General features: G+C 41.8%; 2 protein-coding genes across 3 annotated transcripts in view; one reads left to right on the top strand and one right to left on the bottom strand.

Moving 5' to 3' along the window:
* Positions 1–13,566, bottom strand: part of pcxb (pyruvate carboxylase b) — a 378,906-nt gene that overhangs the window by 124,210 nt on the left and 241,130 nt on the right. The gene's annotated exons all lie outside the window — the stretch shown is intronic.
* LOC116733301 (leucine-rich repeat and fibronectin type-III domain-containing protein 4) overlaps positions 2,722–13,566 on the top strand; it is a 53,796-nt gene continuing 42,951 nt past the window's right edge. The window contains exons 1-2 of one of the 2 annotated variants that reach the window (XM_032584101.1): positions 2,722–3,795; positions 4,557–5,194. The gene's annotated coding sequence lies outside the window, so the exon portion shown is untranslated. The remainder of the gene's footprint in view (positions 3,796–4,556; positions 5,195–13,566) is intronic. The other variant, XM_032584100.1, reaches the window with a different exon arrangement.

Raw genomic sequence — 13,566 nt, 5'->3', positions numbered from 1 at the left:
TTCTGCCCCTGATGCTCCCATCATCCTGGAAGAGAGTCAATCTGGACTCATCTGATCACATGACCTTTTTCCGTCACTCTGAAGTCCAGTCTTTATGCTCTCTTGTGAATTGTAGCCTTTTTCTCCAGTTAGCGTCAATGATTAGCGGTTTTCTTAAGGCTACCCAGCTGCTCAGTCTCACACACTGTGTGGTAATGCTCTAACTTTCACTGATGAGAATAGCCTTGAGTTCTACTGTTGTTTTTATTCAATTCGATATTACAGACTGTTTATTTGATCAGATTATGATAATTCAGGATTATTTTATGATAGCATTTCCTCCTCAAAGACAATGTTTTCCCAATTTCCTTCCAGTTTATAATCATTCGTTGGACAGTTCTCAACCCAGTTTTAGTCGATTGTGCCTCTCTTTAGATGTTTTCCCTTCTTAAACACACCAATATCGTTTCCACAAACGCAGGACGCATCTTTCCACATGGTTGCTTAATGAGAAGCTAATCGTTGCATTATCTTGACAGCTGGAAGACAGTAGTCAATGCAGTAATTATCCAATAGGAAGCTTGAACCTGTTTGCTCGGCTAAATTCAAAGGGCGACCTTTTTTTGGACCATATTATATTTTGTGGAATGACAGCAGAGGAACTTTCTGGAAGGTGTCAGGATCTCTCATGGGGAACGTTTTGCTGACTAGCAGGATGCTTGTTTCCTCTAGGACCAAAACTCATATGAGCAGAAGATAATGGATGTTATGGAACATTAAAAAATCTCATTAAAACTAATCACAATGGCTCTGAATCAAAAACAATAAAACACCTCAGTCCTGCAACGCACTGCTGCATTATTCATGTGTAAATAAAAAACAAGATCAATTCAGGACGCAGCAATCAGATAAAGCTGACAACATAAAAGTATTGATTGTGGGAAAATATGAAGAACAAAGATACTGTATATCACCTGTCAATAACAGAGGAGCAAAATAAGACAAATTCTCACAAACTTTCTAAGATATGTGTCTCAGGCTTTAGAGTGAAAATGTTCTGGGACAAAAGAGCCACTGAAGCTCAGGAAGTGAAGTAGATCTTCATCCTGCAGGGCCCCTGGTGGGGAAGTTATTTAATCTATCAAAAGGAACAAATTAAATCAGCAGATTACCATTTGAAATTTAAATGTGCTGCAAAGAGTTGAGAAAGCTTGGTTTGAAGCGAAGGTCTTGAATCTTTTCAGCAGGATTAGGACCCAAAGCTCAAAAGAATGATAAAAATTTACCAGATCAAAAGTGAAACAAAAACTTTCAGCGCCAAAGCAGCTATGCTCACTTCAATCCATTCAACTGAAAGTTCAAGGTTTCCAAAGAGTTTTCATATCAATATTTTATGCTTTTGAAAGTTTTACAAATTGTAGTCCATTAAAAAGCTTTTTTTGTGGATCAATGTGAATTCATACCAGACTTTTCTGCATTTACTAAACTTTAAAAGTTGTAAAAAGCTGGCAAGAGAGAACATGAGGTGCTCCACTTGGTAGTTTCTCTGCCAGCATAAAAAGGTTTGTTTGCAACATTTATAGGAAGTTAGTGGAGATCTCATGAGGTAAATAGTAAATTTATTCAATCAGGTTTTTTTCTGAACCAATACACATTCAAAGATCCTCAGTTCAACCAATATTAGCTTAGCTTTTAGCTATAGCTTTCCGCTATAAAGGAAAGGAGACCCATTTCGTCAGAGGAAATGGTTTTACTTCATTTCAGACATGTTTGAGTTGTTCCCATGATAACACTGAAACATTTGTTTATTTTTATTACTATGCGTTTCAAACACTCAAGTCTAGCATGAGTTCGAACAGTAAATACTTTTGCTCCAAAACTTCTTCAAGCACCAATGAGATTGGAAGCCAATCAAGTCAAATCCCTTTCAGGGGATTTTTGATTCTGCCCAGTCAATAGAATAATTAAGACGACAACTATCCTCAAATTCTCCAACTTAGGATGCAACCAGGTGATCCAACAGGACAACAAACAGAAACACTTCGTAGGTGGTTCTGGATAAGATAGGGTAGTATTAAGAGAGATGCTTCAAAGAACCGTCTGTACCAGGAACCCGACCGAATTAATGAACTCATGCTTCCATGAAATGAGACAAGAATGAGGATAGAAGCTTGTTGGCGACTGGATAAAGTCTGTTATTGACATGAAACTTGGTAAAGGACATGCAACTAAATATTAGTGGGGATGTATGAGCCACAATTATGACCACGACCGAATAAAAAAGAATCCACAATAAACCTTTCATACAGTAGATTCCTGGTATTCAAGGCAGTTAGAGATAAAAAAGCATGGGCTTCCTTTATCACCGCTCTTGGGGGTTCAGCCAATCAGCTCCAAAGAAAAGAAAAAGCACAACATGATTGGCTGCTTTGCAAATGTCAGCCAGTATCATGTCAAGCAGCATTGCACCTAGTGAATTCCTGAGCTGAATTTTCTTTCAAATACTTTAAATACGCTCTTTAGAAAAATCTCACAATAGGCAAATCTTCTGCAAATAATCAAGATTATTCAAATACATGAATCTGCAAACAGGAACAGGTCCACTGTATCCAATTCATGTTTTTCTTTTAAATCAGTGAAGTTTTTTATTTTCATACTGATTCATTTCAGCCGTTCATAATGTTCCGACCAAAACTGTAATTCTGCCTGTTGACACCTAAATCTTTAGATGTTTCATCTTTATATTTTTTTTTGTCTAAAACCATCAAAAGTTGTCATGTAAGATTTTTAAATGCACGCTGAAGCTCGTAATGAATGTAAATCCAACTCGTTTCTCCAGTAAAAAGTCGAAATTTTTCCTTCTTTGTGTTACTTTTACATTCCTGCAACGTTTCTGTGCCTCACATGACGTTGAGCTCAAATCTTACGTTAAAGGCAAAATGTTAATCTTATTTTCCGCTAACACTTCTTAATTTTGACTTTTATTAATCTAAAGCAACAAAATTATTGTAATTGTGGAATAAATTATCCCAGTAATGTAATTTGCTCCTCTGCTCCGCAGTCTGTTACTCCGAGCTTCAATTTCTCCTCCTCTGAGTCCAGTTCTTCCTCTCACCTAATCTCTCCTCTTCTTCATGATTCTCTCTCTTTTCTTACACCCTCCTCCCCACCCTTCGTCGCCTCGTCCCAGCGTCCCTCATGCTCCTCATCTTCATGCCTCCCTCTCTTGTGCATTCTTTCAGCTTGGTGCTGCGGAGACGGATCACAAATGCCTTTTCTTTGCTCTGACTTGGGAATAACGCTCTTCTTCGCCACATGAGGATGAAGTCAATCAACAATACGAAGGAAAAACCAAGAGGACAGGAAGACGGATGAAATTATAATGAGGAAGAGTAGGATGAAGTTTTGAAAAAAAACCTGGAGAGGGAGAGCGGAGGTTTGTGATTCGTCTGTGTCCCTGTTATTCTCTCTCTCCGTTCTTCGTCTCCTCCTTCATTCAGTACCTGTTCAGTAGGATTAACATGACTTAAAATTCAATCAGCCCACAGCCTGACGGAAGAGCGTCAGTGCAGGCAGACAGAGCGCTGCTGCAGCTGTCGAGACCGACTGAGGGGCGAGAGCAGCGAGGAGGAGGAGGAGGGGTGTTGGGATAGACAGAGAGAGATAGAGAGAGGGAAAAAACGAAGAAGAGGGGGGAGAGAGAAAGTGAGAGAGAGAGATGGGTGTTTTTCTGCGGAGCTGAGATAGAGCGAGAGGCGCGGAGACGGAGAGATGTGACTGCTCCAGGAGTCACGGAGGAATGATCCAGAAAACAAGGTTAGTAATTCCACCTTTTCATCACAGAAAGCCCGGGAGAGCATGTCAGACAGGGATGGAGGGACGATATTATCGCTTAAATAGCTAAATTGGAATTGCCAAAGAGGAAAGTAAGCAAGCGGGAAACAAATGCATCCCAGATTACTCAGTTTGGAGCAGAGAAACCGCACAGATGTAACGCACTTTGCATAGACGAGATCTTTTTATTTTTTTTTAACAGAGCTGGTTTTTGGAAATTGATTGACAGGCAAACAGCGAGGGTGGGAGGCTGTGGGGGACTTTTGAACTGTCTGACATTCATGGAGCTGATCAATAGCTCAGTTGTTTCATTAAGCTGTGTGGGTGTGTGTGTGTGTGTGTGCTGACAGGGAGAAAGAGGCAGCGTGTGTGCAAGAGTATCACTGCATGACTACTTACTGAATGTGGTGGCAGCGACTGTGGAGGTGTGTGAAAGTGTTGCACGACCACGCGTGTGCGTGCACGAATGCATTTGTGCAGCAATAAGCCAATGCAGCCCGCTGAGGAGCATTAAGAGGGTCTCGCAGCTATTGATTGTTTCTGACAGACAGGTGAAAGGGAGCGAGAGGAAGGAGAGGTGAGGAAGAGGAGGAGGTGTGACGGGGGTTAGGGAGGGTGAGGTTGAGTTGCATCCTTTGGGATGAGAGAGGGGAGATGGACAGGAGGGGGAAGTTGGGGTGAAAGATGTGACTGCACATCTTGTTTTCAGCATTTTCACACTGTCCACGCGTCTTTTGTTTCAGATTTCTAACGATACGTCCGTCTCGACAATCCCGCTTCCCTCAATTTCCACCCAAGGTCATGAGGAACGACTAAGTCAGAGTCGGGGAGTAAATGTGCATCGCACCGAGCGGGCAGGAAATCACAGCTGGAAGTGGAGGGGATGAAAGATAAAAGACAAAGAATGAACAGGAATGAAAACCAGGAGGGAAGAAGCAAAGTTGAGCACGGCCAGGAGGAAATCACATCAAGACGCCACAAATCGGATTTTTAGCAAAGTGGATTCTTGGATCTCTTCAAATTTTTGGAATACGGCGCCGGAATCAAGCAAGCAAATCAGGATTTTCCAGGTTTTTCTCAGTCTATAAAAACCTAAGCGGATATCGTGGGATTGGGATTTCTTCAACTCTCTGATTTCAAGAGGTTGACCTACATCAGCCTTTTCCCTTTTTGCTGTGCGGAGGAGTGAGTGGGACAGGTTTCACCAGTAAAAACACAACCCGCCCAGCCCTGGGCTGGCCTCGTATCAGCACAAACACCTGAGGCGAGATCTGTGCTCAACACTGACACACATCCTCATCCACACACACAAAACACACAGACCTAAACCTGGATAACATGTGGAGCTGATTTGGATTATAGAGGCGCACAGACGGAAAAGGTAACGTCAACGGAGCGTCACACACACACAACCTTGAAAAAAGATTCATGCTCTTTCAATTTTTTCACATTTTGTTTTGGATTTCATAAGATTGACCAACATGACATAGTAAATAATTGTGAAATGGAAGAAAAAAGTATAAATCAAATAATTCTGGCATGCACTTGTATCCAGCTCCATTTACTCTGACGCCCCTAAATAAAATCTAGTGGAAAACTTATCAGAAGTCTCCTTATTAAGAACTAGTCATATAACGTGTAATTTAATCTCAGTATGCAAACATCAGAGGGTTGTTAGAAAACATTTGTGAAGAAACAGCATCATGGAGACCAGTGACTCCCAAGGTGTGGGGTGCGCCCCCTGGTGAGGGCGCAGTGCCATTGCAGTAGGGGGGGAGGGGCACAGGAAACACTAGGGATGAAAAAAAACAGTTACACAAAAGTGTTTCACTGAAAAGAAGGCTTGTAGTTTGTTTTGTTGCAACCTGAAGTGTGAAATAAACTTCAGTGGAGTATAAAAACAAAATATGTGTATAGGTTTAAGTCTGGTTGAACGATGTGTGTGCCCAGTTGATTTTTTTTTCTTTTTTGGGGGGGATTTTATTGTAACCTATAAATCTTTATAGATTTATAGAAAATCTTTGGGAACCACTGATGTAGACCAAGGAACACATCAGACTGGACGTTGTAGGGACATTTAAAGCAGGTTTAGATTATAAAGTCCACTTCTCAATCAGAAAATGGAAACCGTATGGAGCATTCATACGGTTTTCATGCTGAAAACAAGATGTGAAGTCACATTCATGGCATGAGAAGTTAACTGTAGAGCATTGATTGGGGATGTGGCCAAGAGGCAGTGGAGGAGGTGTAGAGAGCCACAGCTCGGGTGGGAGAATCGGTTGACATGACTACTATAAGGCTAGACCAGGGGTGGGCAATCCTGGTCCTCGAGGGCCGGTGTCCTGCAACTCTTAGATGCCTCCCTGGTCCAACACACTTGAATCCAACAGCTGAATCACCTCCTAAGTGCAGTCAAGTTCTCCAGAGTCCTGCTAATGACCTCATTATTTGACTCAGGTGTGTTGAAGTAGAGATACATCTAAAAGTTGCGGGAGACCGGCTCTCGAGGTCTGGAGTTGCCCACCCCTGGGCTAGAATCTCACAGCTGGTGAACGTGACCCAAATACGGTTTTTTCACCTGGCTGAAAAGCTCAACGTAATATGTGATACTAAATCAGACAAGTGTACAATTGTTTTCAAGTGCCTGCAGTCAAGTTGCATTTAATCCACCTTGTGTTGTTGGCATGAGACATAAGTGTGCTCCAGGACAAGTAAGACGCTATAAATCTGGACATAAACAATGGTTGAAGCTTTCTTCTTTTTATTAGCTTCCTTTATCTTGTGACAATCCTGTCAGCTCCCATTGCTCAACAATCAACTTCTTCTGTTCAAGAGGGTCGCTTTGGGGTCGTAAACCGTTCACACAAGTCTGACTGAATTGATGGTATGATCAAAAAAATTTAAAAAAAGGAAATCAGAATTTAGCATCAAGACCTGCAGTGTGCATGTAGCCCAAATCTAGAAATGTGTACTTATGGGAAGGGGACCATTTTGGTCATCATGTAAAACACAATCATGTGTTTCACATGTCCCTGTGGTGAAACTTGGTAGTGGCAGAATCATGCTGTTTTGACTGCCAATAGAAAGCAACTCTAAACAGGCAGCCAGACAGCCTAGTCAAATCCAGACTTAAATCCAAGCAAGAATCTCAGACAACACTTGGAGATTGAGGTTCTCAGTTGCTTTTAGTCTAATCTGACTGAACTGAACAGTTTCAGTTCCCAGATGAGCGAAGCTGGTAATAACGCACCATAAAAACACACTCGGCTATAACTGCAGCCAAGGGAGGTCGTCACTATGCATCGCCGTCTTTCCCCTTCACATTTACGTACTGCTTTGTTTATAAATTCTTAATGAAACACATTCTAGTTGTTTTTTTTTAAGTTGAGGGTGTGTACACTTCTGCCAGGCCCTGCAGAAAGACTGAGCACATGTTGGTCCAGCAGATTAAAATCCATATCTGCATGGTTAGTCCTTGTGTGCTGAATCATTAAGTGCATGAATGTGGTGGGCACAGAGGCAAGGGAACCGCTCTGTCTCTCACACAAACACACTCAGGGACTGTGAATAATGAACAGATGTGCATTTGTAGCAGAAGCATAGGAGGCAAACTGAGTGCATGCAGACTGAAGGACGCAGTTTCAAATCTCACATATGGCACAGATGACTGTAAGCTTTCATCACTCCGCCGCGGTTCTGACACCCCTCTTTCTTACCCCACGCCATGCTAACACTCAACTGTGTGTCAGCCAGCTGTCCTGTATCGGATTACTCAATAGGCGCGTCTCAGCGTGGCTTTCATCACCTAGGCCTTCATGTAATCTCACCTGGCGCCTTGCATGTATGAAGGCAGCATGGAGGGATGCGGGGCAGAGGAGCGATTGTTGTGCTCTAACCTCCCTTCATTTCAGGCTCTTTACGTAAGCCGCGTCTGCTCACAAACACAGGCAGATTTGGCACACTGACACATGAGATCAGGCTGACTGGATCGGGAGGAGGATAAGCAAGCGATGAGAAAGAAACAGATAGGGATGAAGAGGGAGGGTTGACATGGGAGTGAGGGTTAAGATTGGGTTGATGAAAGGATGGCAGGGGAGGAGTGAGATTTAGTGAATGGAGCTTCGTCACGTGATAAGATGCAATTTAATGGAAGAAACAGAGGGAAAAGGAAAGATTAGGACAAGATACATTAAATAGTTTTTAATGCTAAAATAAAGCTTAAAGGGATAAAAGAAAGGACCGAATGAGATCTGTCCATCACACCATTGGATACATTTAGTTCTAGATGATCTCAAAGTCTGTTAAAAAGTAACGACAGTTACAGGTTATTAGGAACCAACAGGACGAGGCAGAGAAATCTGAGCTTTATCTGAGAAACTGTTTACTATAAATGGATGGATGGATGGATGGATGGATGGATGGATGGATGGATGGATGGATGGATGGATGGATGGATGGATGGATGGATGGATGGATGGATGGATGGACGGACAGACAGATGATGGATGGATGGATGGTAGGACAGCTTGATGGATGGATGGGCATTACAAAAATTAAAAGACAGATGAATACAGGATGAAGGGCAGCAGGATGGATGGAGTTCTCTTTCTCATTTTGTCCAGACCTGGTAAATACGCTCCATCGTTTTCCTCTTTCACCCCACTTAGAAACCCAGAACCATTCACTCCATCTTTGACTCTTGCTTCAAACCCGAGTCTCTGCAGAAGGACTAGCTGAATCTTTTGAAGTGTGACAAAAAGGCCCCTTTGATTTCCGTTTACCCAAATCATAATCTTAAAACTGCTCTGTGCTCCTGCGCTAATGAGTGCAGCGAGAAAAGAGAGCAGCAGAGAGACTCCTCTGGTTCAAACGGTGAAAGCTCCATAAAAGAACCATTCCCTCAATTATGCTGCAGATGCACCGGGTGGCCTGTTGTTACCAGGGGTGCCCACCTTTCATGGGCTACAGTTGGGGGAAAGCAGCAGATGGGGTGCACACTGTGCAAAGCAGGAGGCCTGCCAACATGAACAGACTGGAAAGTAAAAGAGGAGATGGGTGAAGAAGCAAAATGTATGGGGATAGACAGGATCTGCTGGAAAAAAGACTAAGAGACAAAGCCTGCAATTTCTTTTAGCCTGTAAAGTAAAACGTTTGGGTCCTTGCCATAGAAAATTGAGGCCAATATTCTGCAGATTCATAAACCCCTCTAGCTCAGAACGCTTCCCGCTCTCACGCACAATGCTTCACAGCACATTAGGAAGCCTAATTATTGTTAATTTATGACTAAAAAGCGAAAAAGAAAGGAGGGACAGTCTGATTAAGCGATCAAAAAAGTGTGGCTGAGCACGATGGCAGCGGACATTCGTGGATAATTACACAAAACCGACCATGGCAGACGGGTGATTAGATGTCGGGGATGATGGACGAGGGCTGTGAAGTGTCAGACACCTTCATGAGTTAAGCAGCTTTCAATCAAGGAGGGAAATGGAGGATATTTGAAGCAATGATATGGGGATGCCTAGCTGGAAGCAAATGGTGGGATGAGAAGCGGCTGGACTCTTGATGGCCACATTTAAAGACAACGAGAAGGGGAAACAAAGGGTGGGGAAGGGTCAAAACAGAAAGACAAGGCTAGAGATGACACCTTAGTGGAGGAATGACAAACGGAAATAAGGGAACAGAGGAAGTGTAGTGATAATACATCAGTGAGAGAAGACAGAGACATGGATCAATGTTAAATGATAAGTTAGACCTAAAAATCCAGCTGGAATGAGGAAAGGCATGGCAGAAAACAAAGGACAAGGCCAAAGTTTAAAGGAAGTGAAGAACTGAAAGGGAGCAACCAGGAAGCTCCGCTGTAAACGGCAGGAAGCAACTAGGATGTGTGTTAGCAGAAAGTAAGGGGAAAAAGGATGAAAGGATGAGTAATTAAACTGTTGACAGACTGTTTATGCACAGCGGGCGCTTGATGAGCAGAACAAACCGTAACTACGCAACCGCTGGAGACAGACGGCAGATTGGTTTTAGGGTGGAAGGAGACGTATGAGAGTGAAGAGAAATGGAGGGAGAGCCAAGTGTGAAAGAGAGAGCGAAGCAACGGGGTGTTAGAGGAAGGAAGAGTCGCACAAGAGGAGAGAACGGGTTGAAGGACAACAGGGGGTGGAAAAAGAAATCTGTGATATCTGAAGATTTCTGAAAAGTCCAGATTAGCATATCCTTCAAGAGAATACATCCTACATGGCTGACCAGAATGCAGGTCAGTTAAAACCTTAAAATAATTTGGATTCTGATTCACCTTCAAAGAAGAGAAAACTTGAGTGACTTAGAGACTTCATTCAGTCTTAACTTCTTCAAAATGAAAAATTTAGCTGAATGACTTCAAAAACTCAAGAGAGACTTGATTCTTTTGTTGACCTGTTCTCTGAAAACGTCTGAAATGACTAGGTCTTCTCCTGTAACGATTTAAAACTTAAATTTGATTTGCCCTCTGAAAGATCAAAAACTTGACTCTTCAAAGACTAGACCCTAACTCAGTCATTTAAGGTCTATAAAATGGACTTTATCTTACTTTTACATACTCATAACTTGGATTTTTCTTAATATTTAGACAAAAAATATTTACTTGACTCCCCAAGAGAAACTCCAGACACTTTGTAAAGACTTGAACTTGACTCAAACTCTTCTGTTAAAGCTAAAATCTTGACTTGGACTCCCCCTTTTGTGTCTAGCAACTTGACTCAGACTCACCCTCTGAATGTTGAGTCTGAGTCAAGTTTTTAAACTTTAGAAACTAGGAACTTGACTCCAACTTGATCTTTAAAAAATCTGAAGAAACATGAGCTCAATACTTGGATCAATGTCAACATTCAAAGACTCAAAACACATAGACTTCATAAAGATTTAAAACTTGATTCAGACTCACGTTTTAAAGACAAAGCATGACTCAGACTCGCCCTTTAACGACTTGTATATCGACTAAGACTCGCCTTTTAAAAACCTCAAGTGAGACTTGACAGACGTGACTTTTAAAGGCAAAACTTGACTCAGGCTCACATTAAACACCCAAGAGACATGACGAGATGTCCCAGATAATTGGCAGCACAAAAACTGATAGTTTCTACAGGACACCTAAACAAAGGAGGGGAGAGTTAATAGCCATGTGTAAGGAGACAAATTTAAAGTTATATGCATCTAAATTCTGCACCATACGTCTGGAAGCACATGTGTTCTCCTGCATTATCAACATCAACAGATGTGGGCTGAAGATGCTCGAGTGAATCACGGTGCTGAATGCAGCGTGGGTGACGACTGTCAGAGCAAACCAGCTTGTACTTCGTTTGCCACACTTACAGTCTGAGTCTCCGTGTTTTCTGCTTGTATCAGCAATGCTGAGCATTTGCATTTTGACGTGCAAAAGTCAACAAGCTCAAGGGAAACCAACAACACCGCAGGCTGGATGAACTGCCGCATTGTTTCGGCATTATTATTGTCACAAATCAAGGAGAGAGCAGCAAGAAAGCGTTCTGTGTCGAGTTGCAGTAAAAGTTGTGATTCATTACGGCGGAGGAAGGCCTCCGATCAAACGCGTGCAATGCTAACAAGCCTCAGCCGAGAAATCATTTAGCATGTTTTCGATACAGACGCCACAGGCATCCATTCCCCTCTAAGGATGTTTGTGTTATTCCCAGCTCTTATCTCTGATCTTCTGCATCTCTATACACCCCTTTGTTTCACAGGGAGATGAAAGCAAATGGATGTGAGCAATATAGGGGGAAAAAAAACAAGAAAAAAGAAGAAAAGCATTAATGAAAGGAGGTATACGTGCACAAGTGTTGTTTGCCCATCTGTAGCATCAATCAATACATCCATCACTACAATTCAAAGGCCTGGCTGGTATGTCATTGACCTACTGTGCTAGATGCAGGCTGGTGATTGGGTATTTGTTCTCATGCTCAGGACTTCCCCCTCAGAAAGCCAGGATCCCTGCTGAATCATCAACCTGCGCCTACATACACAAGTGTGGCTGTTGTCAAACGGCGTCCTATCGTGTAAGCCAATCGGGGTCCAGTATGATTGGCGCAGCAGGGTTTCTGAATAGGCGGAAAATGTTGCACAGAGGTGGCCAGTTAGAGTGTTGCCTCTCAACTCGTGTTTGTTGTTTTTGTCCTCGCCTTGGCCAATGCAAACATTCACAGGTGCACACGAGAAACACATCAACAATCACCCGCTGAAAATATGGCAAGGTGGCAGCAAAAGCTGTTAGAAAAGAGTGAGAAGTGACTAGATAGATTTCAGCGCTAAGATAAAGAAGAGAAAACTGAAAATGAAGGAAAAAAATTAGAAAAAAATTTAAGTACCAGATATTTTCCAATAACTTTTTCTGCTTTGCATCTCATCCACTAATGCAGACTGAAAACATTTTCCAAAGTTAAGCATCTTATTAATTTCCACTGGTTTTGCTGCATACCCATTGATGTTATCAGTACAGTTTTCTGCATTTAGCAACTTTCATTTTCCTCAAAATGCCACTAAAAGCTCCAGTCATGACAGATGTTAAAACAATCTGCAGATGTGTGGTGGGTTTTGCCAGGTCAATGTGAATATTATCACCATCTACTGGGATTAGAAAATGGGATTTATGCAGAATTACCATCTGAATAGATGAGTTTTCATCCCAATCAGAGGAAAAACATCAAACTAGTGTAGATGAAGCCTTCATGTTTATACTGCAGAGATACAACTAAGATCAAGAAGAAAGTCTGTCTATTTAAAGTTGGTCTATATTCAGGTTTTAATCCTTTTGAACTCTCAGGATCATCTTTGGTTATATCTGGTATATGGAAAGAGCAAACAACTTCAGAAAGACATTAGAAAAAAGACTGAAGGCTTGATTCATTGTTGTAATCATATCCAACAATGTGATCATTGTTGTAACACCATTTTATTTCCAGATATGGCGGCATGTAAAACAGAAAAATCCTCATTAAAATTAAATGGTCTTTAAGTCTGATGTATTTTCTTTATCTTGAGGAATTCTTTTGCAAACACATAAGAATCATCTTAGGACAAAATGTATTAAATACATTCTTTGTAGTTTTATACAGATAATATTCAATTACACTTTAATTGCAGCTTAAACAAAGTTGATCTTCAATGGAAAGAGGCACCAATATTCACAATGAAGCAAAAACAACAAGAAAAAAACTCCCAGATTTTTTGGGGGGAGATGCTGTGAACTTCTAGGGGTGCAGTGGTGCACAGATTTGAAAATATCCGATAATGCCCTGTCAGTTCGCTATGCACACGTACCAGACAAATACAGCCTTATTTCATACATGAACACAAATTAAATATTTATGTGAGGAACTAAGAGTGAAAAGCAACAATCTGTAGAGAACTTTAAAGAGGTACACCAAAACAAAACAGAAGATTCCTAGCCATCAACTAAACTCTTCCAGTTGAGAATATTCATGTTTCTCATGCAGCTACAGTTGAGGAAGTGGACCGAACCAGAACTTTATGTCAGCTTGCACATCTTTTAACAGCAAATAAAAACGTACCTAGATCGCTTGGCACTAAAGTCAAATTAGACAATGTCAAATTAATTTAGACGTCACAGGAGAATCACATGAAGTCCAAATCCAGCTGCCTGCAGCATTCAATCAGTCCAAAATGTGGCACGGCATAAAAGACGTGGCAACACAGCGATGCATTCATGTTCCTTCTGATCAGACAGGGCTTTATAGTGCATTC

Source organism: Xiphophorus hellerii, chromosome 14 (genome assembly GCF_003331165.1).
Source record: "Xiphophorus hellerii strain 12219 chromosome 14, Xiphophorus_hellerii-4.1, whole genome shotgun sequence".
Taxonomy (NCBI): Eukaryota; Metazoa; Chordata; class Actinopteri; order Cyprinodontiformes; family Poeciliidae; genus Xiphophorus; species Xiphophorus hellerii.
The sequence above is the reverse complement of the archived record's forward strand: the minus strand, read 5'-3'. Positions and strand labels throughout refer to the sequence as shown.